The 13,730-nt window shown below is 38.7% G+C and overlaps 1 protein-coding gene across 2 annotated transcripts in view; it reads left to right on the top strand.

Moving 5' to 3' along the window:
- The first annotated feature begins 1,997 nt into the window (after positions 1–1,997).
- PKIB (cAMP-dependent protein kinase inhibitor beta) overlaps positions 1,998–13,730 on the top strand; it is a 122,088-nt gene continuing 110,355 nt past the window's right edge. The window contains exon 1 of one of the 2 annotated variants that reach the window (XM_023737172.1): positions 1,998–2,127. The gene's annotated coding sequence lies outside the window, so the exon portion shown is untranslated. The remainder of the gene's footprint in view (positions 2,128–13,730) is intronic. The other variant, XM_004382727.3, reaches the window with a different exon arrangement.

Raw genomic sequence — 13,730 nt, 5'->3', positions numbered from 1 at the left:
GTGGGGTTGTTAACCAATGTCATAAAACAACATGTGTACTTCTGTTTCATGAGAAACTATTTGTTCTGTAAGCCTTCACCTGAAGTACAATAAAAAAAATTAAATTAAATTAAAAAAAAAATTGCTTCTTAAGCATACACTATGTGCAAGTACTACTATAAGTACTGAAGTTATAGCCCTCATTGAGTTTTCTTAGTAGTCCTGATGATTTCAAATATGTAGCTTAAAAGTGTATTACTAAATTTTGTGAGTGTAAATTGCAGAATCATAAAAATCAAATGGAGGTATAACTCAAAATTGAAATATTTTATCATCATTCTGTAATAGGCTCCTTAATGGGTCTTAGAATAAGTTTGTTAAATCCAATTAAGTTTTGAAGTGACACTAAAGATATAAACAACTCTAAATCTTTTTCTCCTTTTTTTTTTTTTTTTTTTGGTAAACCACAAAAGTAACTATGTTCTTAGAGAACAAAATGTACCTTACTGCACCATTTAGAAAAGTTACAAGCCTTACTAAAAACCAAAGCCAAACCTGTTGCCATCGAGTCAACTTTGACTCATAATGAGCCTATAGGGCAGAGAAGATCTGCCTCATAGGGTTTCCAAGGAGAAGCTGGTAGATTTGAGCTGCTGACCTTTCAGTTGGCAGCTGAGCTCTTACCCACTGAGCCACCAGGGCTCAAGCCTTACTAACGGTGTAATTTAAAGAATATCAATCAACTATGAAGGTAGAAAGTCTTGAGTTAAAAAACAGGTTTGAATTCTTGCTAGCTATTTAACTTTCTTCATATTATGTAACCTTGCTGAGCCTCCCTTTATTATCTGCAAAATATTGTTATTGGGTGCCATCTGACTCATACCAACCCCATGCGCCCTGGGTGGGTTCTAACAGCCAGTCTTTCTGTTAGCACTGTTTAACCATTGTGCAATCAGGGCTCCTTACCTTCAAAATAGGGATGATTATTACTATTGTGGGAGCATGAATATCAAATAATTTAAAGTGCTTAATTGTTATTAGCAGACACTTAAAATATTTGCCTGATCATATTTTCATATTTCACATAACCTGTGCCTATAAAGGGAATTTGGTCCTTGTCAGTAGTGAAGTGACAGGTAGTGACGTGACCTTGGATAAAACGCTAGAATACAGACAGTATCAATGAACAGATTTGGGCTGAGCAGACTTTGAACACTAATAAGGACTCTCCAGGAAATCAGAGGAGAATTTAGGACTTTCCTGAGGAGAAACCACCTTCTCAGGAAGCTGAGAAAAGCTCTTTAATTTTATCATCATCCACTTAGTAAGGTTTTTAAAGGACACATGAGACCTTAATAGTAAAGACCTCGTTTTCCTTAGTAAGAACCTGAAGGTGAAGCATGATATGCATGGTTTTGTGCTTTCCTTTGCACAAAAAGTTGTCGGCATTGCATGCTGCTTCCTAATCTGCTAAAATAATCTGTCAGTAAACCCAAAGACCCAGATTCCGGATGCAGATATGGAAAATGCGCACATTCCTACTTTCCCCAATCAGGCAAGACTAGATCGAAGGGCGGTCTTATGACCACTGGAGCACAAACCCTCCAGGTGCGCACTGACCGGCTAGACCGAGAACTATTTGCAGCGTGAGCGGATAGGTTGAGGGGCGGGGAGAGAAGCGAATTCTCCTCAGTCAAATCAAGCAAATTTTAACAGACCCTTAATAATCGCCCCGGCGGAACTGGGACTGGCGGGCGGGGAAGACACGGGTCCTGTAATGATCACCAATGATTGGGTGCCTGTCAAGGTGCACGCAGGAAAAAAAAAAAAGGTCTCCCCAGGCCGGCAGCGGGGAAGAGCTACCGTCGCACTCTTCTCCGGCAGCACCGGGAGCGCGGCTCTGCCAGATTACCAGCGCTCTGCGCCGGGGGGGCGGGTTCCAAAGGCCGTTCCCTCCGCCCCTCGCGTCGCTGCCACCGCCTGGCTGCGCCCCAGCCCAGCGGCTCAGATGTGACCGCATCCCCTTGGACGGTAGAGGCGGCAGCGAGCTAGAGCCGGCGTCGCCGCTGCGGGCCCGCAGGGAGGCTGGGCGAGCAGGAGCGCGCTGGAACCTGGCCCAGGCTCGGCGGGCAGCTCTGCGTGCGACTGGTAAGTATCTGGTGGAGGGAGAGCGGTAGCGGGTGTCGCTGGTGCGGGGATGGAGCGAAAGGACTTGGGGAGTTGGGGGAGACCGAGCGAGTGAAGATGTGACAAATGCAACTTTCCTGTTTTCCTCTCGGTCTGCAGAAGCATCGGGGGTGAAATTCAAAGTGGATGCCCCTTTTGCTAAGACAACCACATCATTTATCATGTAAACCAGAGTACTTTTGGAGTAAAAGGAGGTGCTCAGATCAGCTGGCTTTACCCGGGAGGTATAGTCAGCTGCTTTTTGCATAGTCTGCCCTGAAGGTGGGCACTGTTGACCTGCTGTCACAAGTTGCTGAGCCTTTTGCCACTCGCGCCAGCAATGCCACGTAATTTTCTTTGAGCGGCGCTTTCCAAGCCCCAGGCAGCCGCTTGCAGCCACCCGGTAGACCAGCAGAGACCCGAGTTCTAACCCGCTATGCCAGCGTCGAGCGGTGTGGCTTTAAACCAAATCCCCTCTCTGGTCTCTGTCCATTCTTTGATAAAATATGGGTGTGGATAGACCGGATGACCCAAAGTGTCCCCTGTAGCATTGGATTTTCCCTTCGCGTAGGCCCCCGGCCGTCACCTGGGGTCAGGACTCGAATACGAGGTGGTCTCAGGGTTGAGGCTAGAAGGGGAAGGAGGACGTAGGTCCTGGTGGCTGCTGATACAACCCGTTGGGGAAACCTCAGAAGATGAGATGCCCCCTGGGGTGAAGGGCCCTGTCTTGCCCACCATCTCAGCTGGGGCAAAGAACCAGAGCACAAGTCCCTGCCGAGGGAGACTGAGATGACCCGGGCGGCCCATTATCCCAGAGCTCCTCCCAGGACTTGGGACAAGCGTGGCATGAAATAAGAGGAAAGTGTTGGTTTTTGTTTTTATTAGCTGGTGTCTGTGCAGGACTGAAAATCGGAGATTCGAGGCAGTTGACCACTTAATCGTTCACCTAGAAAAACCAAAACAGTCTTATCAATGGTTTGGCTACTGACAATAGTGGAATTGGATTAGAATTACTCATTATTTCACATCTCTTTATGTACACGTAGCTTCAAAATCCATCTGTCCACTTTATCTTTTCACAAGAAGTCTTCCTTCTTACTGACATTGCCACACTCATTCTTTTAATCTCTCCTGAGATTTAACATTCAGAAAGTCAGGATTTATGTTAAGAAAATGAGAACTGAAGCTCACAGAAAGCACTTTAATAAGGTAAGTTCTGGATCAACGTTGGTTAGATCACCATTTTGAAAACCTTCCTTGTTTCCTGTTGGTGTGTCCTGTGCTGGTCAGTGTCCCCACCCACTCTACTGACGCTGTCTCAAGAAAATTAATTTTCTACAAAGATGTTTTGGAAGAACAAGTGATTGAATTTTGAATCAAAGTAAACTTTTGAAGAAAAAAATTTACGGGGGATAAGCTCCTGGTAGTTGACTTCTTAGTCACATCTCTACCACACAGCTTTCTTCACTAAAATGTCAAGGACTAGATGATTTTGTGCAGGGTATTTAAAAAGTGTCAAGTCTCATTTTTCTTCCTCTTTATCCAATTTTAGCATATTTTAGGTCAGTGAAGGATCGATTTAATTTTCCTCACAGTTCTTATAATTACTTAAATCCCTACCCAGTTTTTATTATAGAATTTTTTATTTCATCGAGGTATAATTTACATATCATGAAATTCATTCCTTTTAAGGGTGAATGATTTTTAGAAATTTACCCCTTTCATGATTTTTAGAAATTTTACCATGTTGTGTATCCATCACCATAATCCAGTTTTAGAACATTTTCGTCACCCCAGTAAGATCCCCCATGCTCATTTAATCTCTGTTCCCACCCCAACCTCAGGCAACCACTAATCTACTTTCTGTCTTTATAGATTTGCCTTTTCTGGACATTTCATATAAATGGAATCATACAATATGTGGTTTTGTTTTTTTTTAATGGCTTCTTTCACTCAGCATAATGTTTTTGAGGTTCATTCATGTTCTAACATGTCTCATTCCTTTTTACTGCTGAATAGTTTTCCATTATGTGGCTCTACCACATTTTGTTTATCCATTCGTCAGCCGGAGGATATTTGGGTTGTTTCTATTTTTGGTTGTTATGAATAATGCTGCCGAACCTTCACATGCAAGTCTTTGAGTTCATGTGTTTTCATTTATTTTGGGTAGATACCTACCAATGAATTATTAAACTTATGTTCAACTTTTTAAGGAGCATTACAGAATAATTTTCATGTAGAGATTATAGCTTGACAAAAATGTAGAAAATTCTGGAGAAATAATTGTTTCTCACTCCATCATATACGATTCTCTATGTATGCAGAGAGAGAGTTAGGAGAGGAAACGTTTTGCTTCCCTTCAAATTTTAAACTCAAGTATAGCAAACAATTTGAGAAAATGTTGCAGTATTTCCCAGAAATAAAATATTTCTTGCTTAGAGGATTTTTTTAAATGCTAAATGAGAGTAAATCAGGCATAATAAAGACTAAATTTCCTCCAATGTCCATTAAAAATGAGAAAGAAAGCTGTTTGCAAATTGTGTTTTAAGGTGTTGGTGAGATTCAGCCACGAATGGCTTGACAACAAAGTCAGTGGTTTTCCATTCCTTCAACACAAGATTTTAATTGAGTCAGAAAAAATTCTTTTAAATAATGATTAAGCATATTCTCTTATTGCATGTGAAGATCTAAGGCCCAATATTAAGTGATTTTCATGTAGAAAAATCATATATTAGGGATAAATTCAGGGTTTCTGTCTGCTTGTTTTGAAACTTTCTCTGTTAGTACATGCTCTTCTCTATTCTGTTGGTCTAAGATATTTGCGTATTAACATGCTCCGTGTACTTTTATAAGTTATTATCAGTAGTGATGTTATTTAAAAAGAACTCAAAGTTAACCAAATGAGCATACCCAGAAAATCAAAAGAATTTTTCCCCTTTTTGTTAATACTGCAACTGACTTTGAGGGATCAAATAGATATCCTACTTTTAAACTCAAGTGATACATGCCATTCATTCTAACTCTCAATGCCAAATAGCAGTTTTTTTTGCATCTGCCCAGGAATGGTACATGCTAGGAATTTTATAGAGCACAGTGAATTTATGTCGTTCTGTTACTGTATTCTTAAAATGTGATAGTGTCCAAGAATTTGGTGCTTGGTTGGATAGGAGAGTTTAGGGAAGTTTAGATGAGAATAAAATAATTTAGATTTGCATATATTACTGAGCAAGAGGAAATAATTCCATCTAGAATCCTGGATCATTTAGAATGGGATTTCTCAGGCTGGGAAAAAGGCCAAGGGAGCTGAGGCACTTTAAGACCATGGAGTCTGGATCCAAGACAACTTGAATACTTAGGGGAGCAACAGCAGAAGCATCTGTACCAAACCACCAAACCCTCTGCCGCTGAGTCAGTCCCACTCGTTGCTTCCCTATAGAAGCATCTGTAAAAAACCAAACCCGTTGTCGTTGAGTCGATTCCGACTTATAGTGACCCTCTAGGACAGAGCAGAACTGCTCCACAGGGTTTCCAGGGAGCGGCTGGTGGATTCGAACTGCAATGCCCAATGCCTTTCTCCAACGCCTGGGCTCCACTCCTTCTAAACTGTGAGATCTGCTACATTGTTGAAAGAGAACTTCTTTTGGGGGGTGTGGAGTTAGTGAGGTTAACTGTAGGTTTTCATTTTTGGGGTGAGATAAAGGGGAAAACTGAGGTCTAGTGTGGGAGCTTCAGGAATAAAACCATGGCAGACAGGAAAATGTAAAGCAGTCTTCACAAGCATGCTTATATTTTAATGATCATAAAATAATTTATTTCTGATCTAATCCTTTTTTTGAATTTTTTTTTTTTTGTATTTTAAATAAAGGTTTATAAACCAAACTAGTTTCTCATTAAGCAATTTATACACATATTGTTTTGTGACATTGGTTGCCAACCCCATAACATGTCAACACTCACCCCTTCTCGAATTTGGGTTCCCCATTACCAGCTTTCCTGTCCCCTCCTGCCTTCTTGTCCTTGCCCCTGGGCTAGTGTGCCCATTTAGTGTTGTTCTGTTTTATGGGACTGTCTAATCTTTGGCTGAAGGGTGAACCTCAGGAGTGACTTCATTACTGAGTGTCCAGGGGCCATACTCTCAGGGTTGCTCCAGTCTCTGTCAGGCCAGTAAGTCTGGTCTTTTTTGTGTGTGTTAGAATTTTGTTCTACATTTTTCTCCAGCTCTGTCCAGGGCCCACTGTTGTGATCCCTGTCAGAGCAGTCGGCGGTGGTAACTGGGCACCATCTAGTGCTGGACTCAGTCTGGCGGAGGCTGTGGTCATTGTGGTCTATTAGTCCTCTGGACTAATCTTACCGTTGTGTCTTTGGTTTTCTTCATTCTCCCTTGCTCCAGCTGGGATGAGTCTGGTCTAATCTTTATGAGGGAGCCCTGGTGGCGCAGTGGTTAAGGCACTTGGTTGCTAACTTGAAGGTGGGCGATTTGAACACACCAGCTGCTCCATGGGAGAAACATATGGAAGTCTGTTTCGGTAAAGATTTCAGTCTTGGGAACCCTATGGGGCAGTTCTAGTCTGTCCTTTAGGGTTGCTATCAGTCGGAATCGACTCAATGGCAATGGGTTTGGTTTTTTGGTTTTAATCTTCCTGGGCTAGACTGATTTGTCTCAGAAGAAAACACCTTTCTTCAAGTCAGTGTGTGTGTTTAAAAAAGAATGTCTTACAGTTTATGCGATTACATTAGTTTATTATGTTTGTTTTAAAAATGAGGATAAGTGCTTCTGTCATGGAGCTCTGGAGCCAGGTATAATATTAAATCTCAAGACATTGAAATGAGTCTCTCTTGTTTGCCTTTCCCAAAGAGGACTTGAAATCTAATAAAAAGCCAGATTATAGACATGGTGGATTATGTCACACTCTGGAGGTTTGTAAAGAGTCTATCAAGCTAAAAGAAGTTACAAAGGTAAGGGCTTCCACAGAAACAACTTGCCTCTTATTTCCTCTACCCCTGAGGAAGGATGTCTATTGTAATTCTGTATATTGCAGTAAAGAAGCAAATATTTTTACAGTAGTAAGAAGTTAAAATGAAAACTCTACCTGTATCTTTCTAACATGCCATGAATCTGTATGTATATATACTTTTGTAGCTCTGAAAGGTTAGATTTGAGGAATACTGAATAGACTGCTGTAGTAGTCCAAGCAAGAGATGCTAAAGTCAGGGCAGTAGAATTAGGGATGAAAAAGAGTATTTAGTGTCTAGAAATATTGGAAGCCAAAATTACCAGACTTGATAGTGTGGATGTGGAGTTAGGAAAGGATTGAAATCAAGAATACAGATTCTTGGTTTGAGGTTAGGAGCTGGCACTATTTACCAAGATGGGAATATAAGAATGGGGCAGATTGGTGGGTATGGGGGAAGATGATGAATAAAGGATGAAGCATGCATGAAGATATCCAACAGGCTGTTATATAACAAAATCAAGAGATGTCGATTTAATAGACATGAGCATCCAGGAGGTAAATGTAATGATAAGACCTTCTATGGAGAGCATTTGTAATAAGAAGGGAAATTAATAGAACATGAGGCCTCGGGAGTAAGAGAAGTTCCTCTGAGAGCCCAAGAAGAGAAGCTGGAAAGAGCATTGTTGTAGCAACAAGGACATCTAAGTTTCAAAATGGGTGGCATGATTAACAGGTTTAGGCGTTAGAAGGCCTAGTAGGAGAAGGGCTGAAAGGACTTTTGATTTGGTAAGTACAAAGAAGATTAATGGCCTTATGATTGGGAGATGGAAGCCAGACTGCATTGGAAAGAAGGAATTGGAAAGTAAGGAAATGGGGTCAGACAGCGTTGACTATTCATTCCAAGGTTATACGTGAATGAGGGAGGAGGAGAAAGTTGGGTAGGTAGAGGGGTAAGGTTAATTTTTATTTAATGTTTCAAGGAGAGCCTTGATCTTCTCTTTAGACATCAGATAGGAGACATTAGTGTGGGAAAAGCCTGAAGGTACAGAAAAGATGGGTTATAAATCATGGAGTTGATTTCCGAAGGAGGGGATGAGATGGATTAAGGGTGAAGATGGTGGCTTTAAACAATACATGTTTTTAATCTGTAATAAAAAATTTATAATTTTCTGAGAATAGTTTTTCTGTGGAAATAACTGTACATGTTAAGAGAAGGGAATCTAGCATATATTGAGTAGCTACTATATGCCAGCCTCTAAGCTAGGTACTTTTACATATTTCATTTATTCTCCAACCCATGCAGTTGATGTTATGACTCTGTTCTTTAGGTAAGTTGGTACAGAGAGTACCTATCCAGTCATTTGGTGGGAAGTGGCACAGCTGAGATTATAAACCAGATTTGAATGGTACCTAAATCCACAACCTTTCTCTCATTTTAACTCGAACGGAATAAAACACCCATCTGAGTCATTCATATTGGGTATTGTTAACAGTCACTGCTGAGCATGGCACACACCCAGCCCTAGCCCTAGTATCAATTGTAAAGACTGTTAACAAGAAAACAATGTGATAGCTTGGGTGGTGCATCTACTATATCCTGACACGGTCAAAGTCCTATACCAGTGAAGTTAACCAGGTTATTTCAAGTTTTCCATTTATTAATACTAAATGAATTTGACAGTGTAAAAATAGGAGCAATTTATATTTTTGCTTCAGGGAGGGGTGGGAGAACGTTTTCTGGGGAAGTACTTTCCTGATGGAGTAGATCTGGCTCAGCATCCTGGGATGTTTGTGGACTTTTGCCAAGGAATATAAAGGACCAAGTAAAACCCAGCATAGTTTATTCTAACTCTTAAGAAAACCATGTTTTGGGTCCTAGGTGTGAATGCTTTGAAAGGACAAAATAAACCTTTTAGTGTTAACTGAAAAACAAGAGGAAACAAAGCATTTTTTTACTCATGGATTTTTATTTTTATCAACTTTTTTTAAAGTACTTTAATTTATTGAAAAATTTTCATATTATCTGTCAGTGACTATCAGTCTTAATAATCATTTGATTCAGTTCTTCACTTTGTAGGTTTTGTACTGATGTGATGCACTTGAAATATGAATTATGTCTAATTAATGATAACAGTTTATGCTATACTTAATGACATCTCAAATTATATTACATAAAGATTGTTGTAAACTAACTTTGTTGGTTTTTTTCTTTATAATATTTTTTCATAGAACTACCAAATTATTGGGGAACATTTAAATAATTTATTTCAGTTCTAATATTTAATTGCAATCGTTTTGATATTGAATATTTGCCTGTCTTGTATGTTTGTAAGGATATATTTTCACATGAATCTAATAATGGTGTACAATACAATTTGTATTCTACTTTTTTTTCTTAGAATTACTATGGTCAGAATAAAAATGAATAGGAACAGCAAATTAACAACTAAAAAACATTTTCTTATTATGTAATGTATGAAATTAGTCTTTAGCTAGATAAAATTTCAGATACTAAGCACATGAAACAGTATTTTCCAACTTGCTGAAAGACTGCATTCTGAATTTGCTGCACTCTGTGGTAATCATTGATATAACAAGAAATGGGAAAACAAAATAAAATGGAAACATACCTAAACCATTAAAATACATTGCTTTAAACATTAGCAGTGCTTAGGTGTGGAGTTCAGGTTTTCCAAAGACGATATATGCTTGCTATTGTAGATTTGTCACTAAAAGTCAGAGATGTGAAACTATAACCAAGTGTGTTTTGTTTTGTTTTGTTTTCAATCTTATTCTTTTGTCGAGTGATGTCTCAACTCTTCACTATTACATTATGATGAGTTTTTCCACAAGTTATTCTTCTGGGCAAGTATAATTTGCCCCTTAAAATCCCACTAAATTTTAATCTTAAAATTTTGAAATAGTGCTTTTTAGATAATATACATTGCAAAGAAAATAAGAAATTTCAGAATAGTATTAAGAAGAAAATAAGGGCCACCTGTATTTCCACTAACTAATCAGTATAAAATTATTCTTTGTGTATACATAGCTTTTTTAAAAAATCAAATGATATCATGCCATATACTCTGTTTCCTGCTTAATGAATCATCTTAATTTTTTCTAAGGCAATAAATCATATTTTTTTAATGACTGCATAGTGTTCTATTAAAATATTTAATGAATCTCTTATTGGTAAATATACAGAATGTTCCCAAATTTTGCTTTATAAACAATATCACAGTAGATAACTTTATTCACATGTATTTATGCACTGTACACACTTATCTGAGTAATAACTTTAAGTAAATTTCTAGACATAGAATTCCTGGGTCAGAAGACATTCACCCCAGAAACTGGCATACAGTTCTTCTCCCACCCTTCTCTCGCCCTCATTCTGGGTGACTTCATATTGACATCCAACACCATCACCTCTCAGTTCCCAATGAAACTCTTTTATCCTTCTCATCCTACCACTTCTCTAGTTACAGCCTGGACTTGTTATCACATGAAATATTCCTTTCCTAAATCCTCAAAATCAGAAATGCTGTAGCCATAAATCAAACCAAACCCATTGCCAACGAGTCAATTCTGACTGATAGCGAACCTATAGGACAGTGTAGAACTGCCCCATAAGGTTTCCAGGGAGTGGCTTGTAGATTCAAACTGCCAACCTTTTGGTTAGCAGCGAAGCTCTTAACTACTGTGCCACCAGGGCTCTGCTCTGGCCTAGTATCCTGTATTTTTATACCTGTTCATGGATTCACTCCTACATTTGTCCTTTGACTTCCTGGGGATGACTGATTCTTTGATCCATATATCCTCACTCTCCATGCTCTTGGTGCTTGGAGTAAGATGTCTTTCACTGGATTCCGTTATTCCATTAGCAGAAATCAAGAAAGGAGAACCTAAGAACTCTATGTGTTTCTGGCTAGTCCCTTACTACCCACCCCCCATCCCTAACCACAGCTTCAGAGCTGCCTGAGTCCACCTGCCTTGAGTCCACCAGGACATAATGATACTCTCTCTTGTTTATACAAATCACTGTATGAAGCCTTGAACTTCCAAGTAGGATGACTAATTTTCCTCATTTGCCTGGGACTAAGGTGTTTTCCAGGATGCTAAGTGTAGTTAGTCCTTGACTTAAAGACTCCATACTCTGATTTTTAAAAATTCTTTTTTTTTCTTATATATCAGCTGTCTTCATTCATCCTCACTTTTAAACCGTAAGCTATTATTTTGAGGTAAGTGCTGGTGGTTACTGTTCTCTCTCTTTATAATATGACCCTTTTAACCTATTATGGGTTGAGAAGCTCAGATAACTAAGTGCATTAGTTATCACTGTTATAGATGCCCTTATAGAAAATCCACATCAAATTGACATAAAAGAAAGAGGAATTGATCAGATTTATGTAACTGAAACACCTGCTTTCAGTCACAGCTTGATCTGGAGCTCAAATTATTTTATAAGAACCGAATTTCCTTCTACCTCTCGACTCTACTCTCCTTCTACTTGGCTTCATTCTCAGGCTCTGCTTTGTGACACAATGGTTATCAACCACTCTAGGCCTAGCTTCTGAACTTTAAATTCAAGGTGGGGGGAGGAATATATATATATACACACTCAGTAGCTTTGGCACAAGTTCTAGAGTGGACCAGCTTGCATCACAGGTACATTTCTGAAACAATCACATAGTTGGGAAAAGATAATAAGCCTGCTGGGAGAGGTTTGAGTCACAGGCCACTTCTGAACAAGTCATTGTGGCTAGGGACGTTTGGAGCTCTGATTTGTCAGCTCTGAGGCTCATCTTCACCCTTGGAAACCACTGTGTCACATGGAGTTGAGGGTAAAAGAGGGAAGATTCTTCAAAGTGGAATTGGATGCTGGGCAGGCAAAAACAAAATATGTACTGTCCTCTAAACTGGTGACAAACAAATTAAAAAGAAAGAAGCATACACAGGCTCTGATGAAACCTGTAGCACTGTCCTATTAGTAAACACTATGAACATTGTTAGTGCATAGGGCTTTATGACATTTATTTTGCTGAACAGCAGTGTTTTTGATACCCTGATTCTTGACTGTATTCTTGATAGTTGAAGTTACAGAAAAATGAACTTAGTATAAATAAATTTTGTTCTATGTAATCTTCATCAATGGTTTTAAGTTCTGACTGTTCACATATTTTGTGGAGAAATAATAAGAAAATTTTTCCCCTTTATGTAATTATTTTGTAGCTAACATGTAAGAAAACACATTGGCAGATAAATTAGGAGATGATAGTGGAAAAACCATTAAGCTGGAAATAAGAAAGCTTTATTGGTAGGGCCAACTTAACTTTTTAATTAGTCATGTGACCTTGGAGAAGTCACTAATCTCTTGATATTTCAGTTTTTTGTCAACCTGATTACCAGTATGAGCAATATGATTTTAGTTCTTCATCATTGAAAAAAGTACCTTTATTATTCACAAAACAGTCTAGAATCCCATATTTAAGGGCTATATGTGTCCATTCATTTTTAGATTCATGTCTAAGGGTAGTTATAGATGCCCTTTGTTTAAGTTTGTAATGAGTTCTGGGACTTAGTACATTCATCTTTGAGATGAGTAATTGAGCTTAATTCAAACGAACAGATATCTATAAAACAGACAAACACATACACATCCTCCCTGATGCAAAGTACTTGTTTTTAGTGATGCTGTATATACAGGAAGACTTGAGACTTTGTTATGAAGCTTAGAAATCCATGTGTTTGGAGAAGATGAGGAAAGATAATACAATGGTCTTGTGTAGCAGATTGCAATAAGTGCCATTAAAGAACTAAAAAGTGCTGTGGGGTTTCAAAGAAGAGAAAGATAAAATTTAATCAGAAGGGCTTTACAGAAGTAGCAATTGGGATGGTCCTTGATGGACTGATGGAATTTCAATGAGTGGTGAAACATTCCTGACTAAAAGAACAGTGTGGACAAAGGTATAGATACAGAATGAGGCAGAACTGTGTAGAATTTGGGGGACAGGAAGGAGTTAAGGGTGGAAAGATAGGTTGGGGCTGTAGTAGAGAGTTTTAAATGCCAGGATGAATAATTTGGATTTAAATTTGTAGCTAAGAGGCATCCTTGAAAGTTTTTGAGTAGAGAGCCATGTAATCAGCACTGCACTCTATGATTAAAAATTTATTTTCACAGTTCAAACAACTGTGGATAAATACAAAGGTTATATACAATTTTTAAGGAAACAAGGTAGGGAACATACCACCATCTATTAAAAATATGGTTTACAGCTTATTCAGTATGAGTTGGTAATATCAAGTGGTTGTCCAACAATGCTAGTATATTTTAAACTGTTAATAATAGATTATCCAGAACACAGAGGTGAGGTGATGGTCCATCTCTGTTCTGCCCTGATCATACTGTTCTGGACACTCTACTCCTACAAATAAACAGATACATATACATTCATATATATACATGCATACGTACATGTACATACAATTAATCAGGTTGGTGAATTATTGCAGAATTGATAGAATGAATAGTCATAAAGTGGAAATATTTAGCTAGGAGAAATGAACACTTAGGTAAGAAGGCATGGAAATGTAGCAGAATATGATATACCAAAAAAAAAAAAAAAAAAA

This window comes from Trichechus manatus, unplaced genomic scaffold, assembly GCF_000243295.1.
Source record: "Trichechus manatus latirostris isolate Lorelei unplaced genomic scaffold, TriManLat1.0 scaffold00098, whole genome shotgun sequence".
NCBI classification, from domain to species: domain Eukaryota; kingdom Metazoa; phylum Chordata; class Mammalia; order Sirenia; family Trichechidae; genus Trichechus; species Trichechus manatus.
The sequence above is the reverse complement of the archived record's forward strand: the minus strand, read 5'-3'. Positions and strand labels throughout refer to the sequence as shown.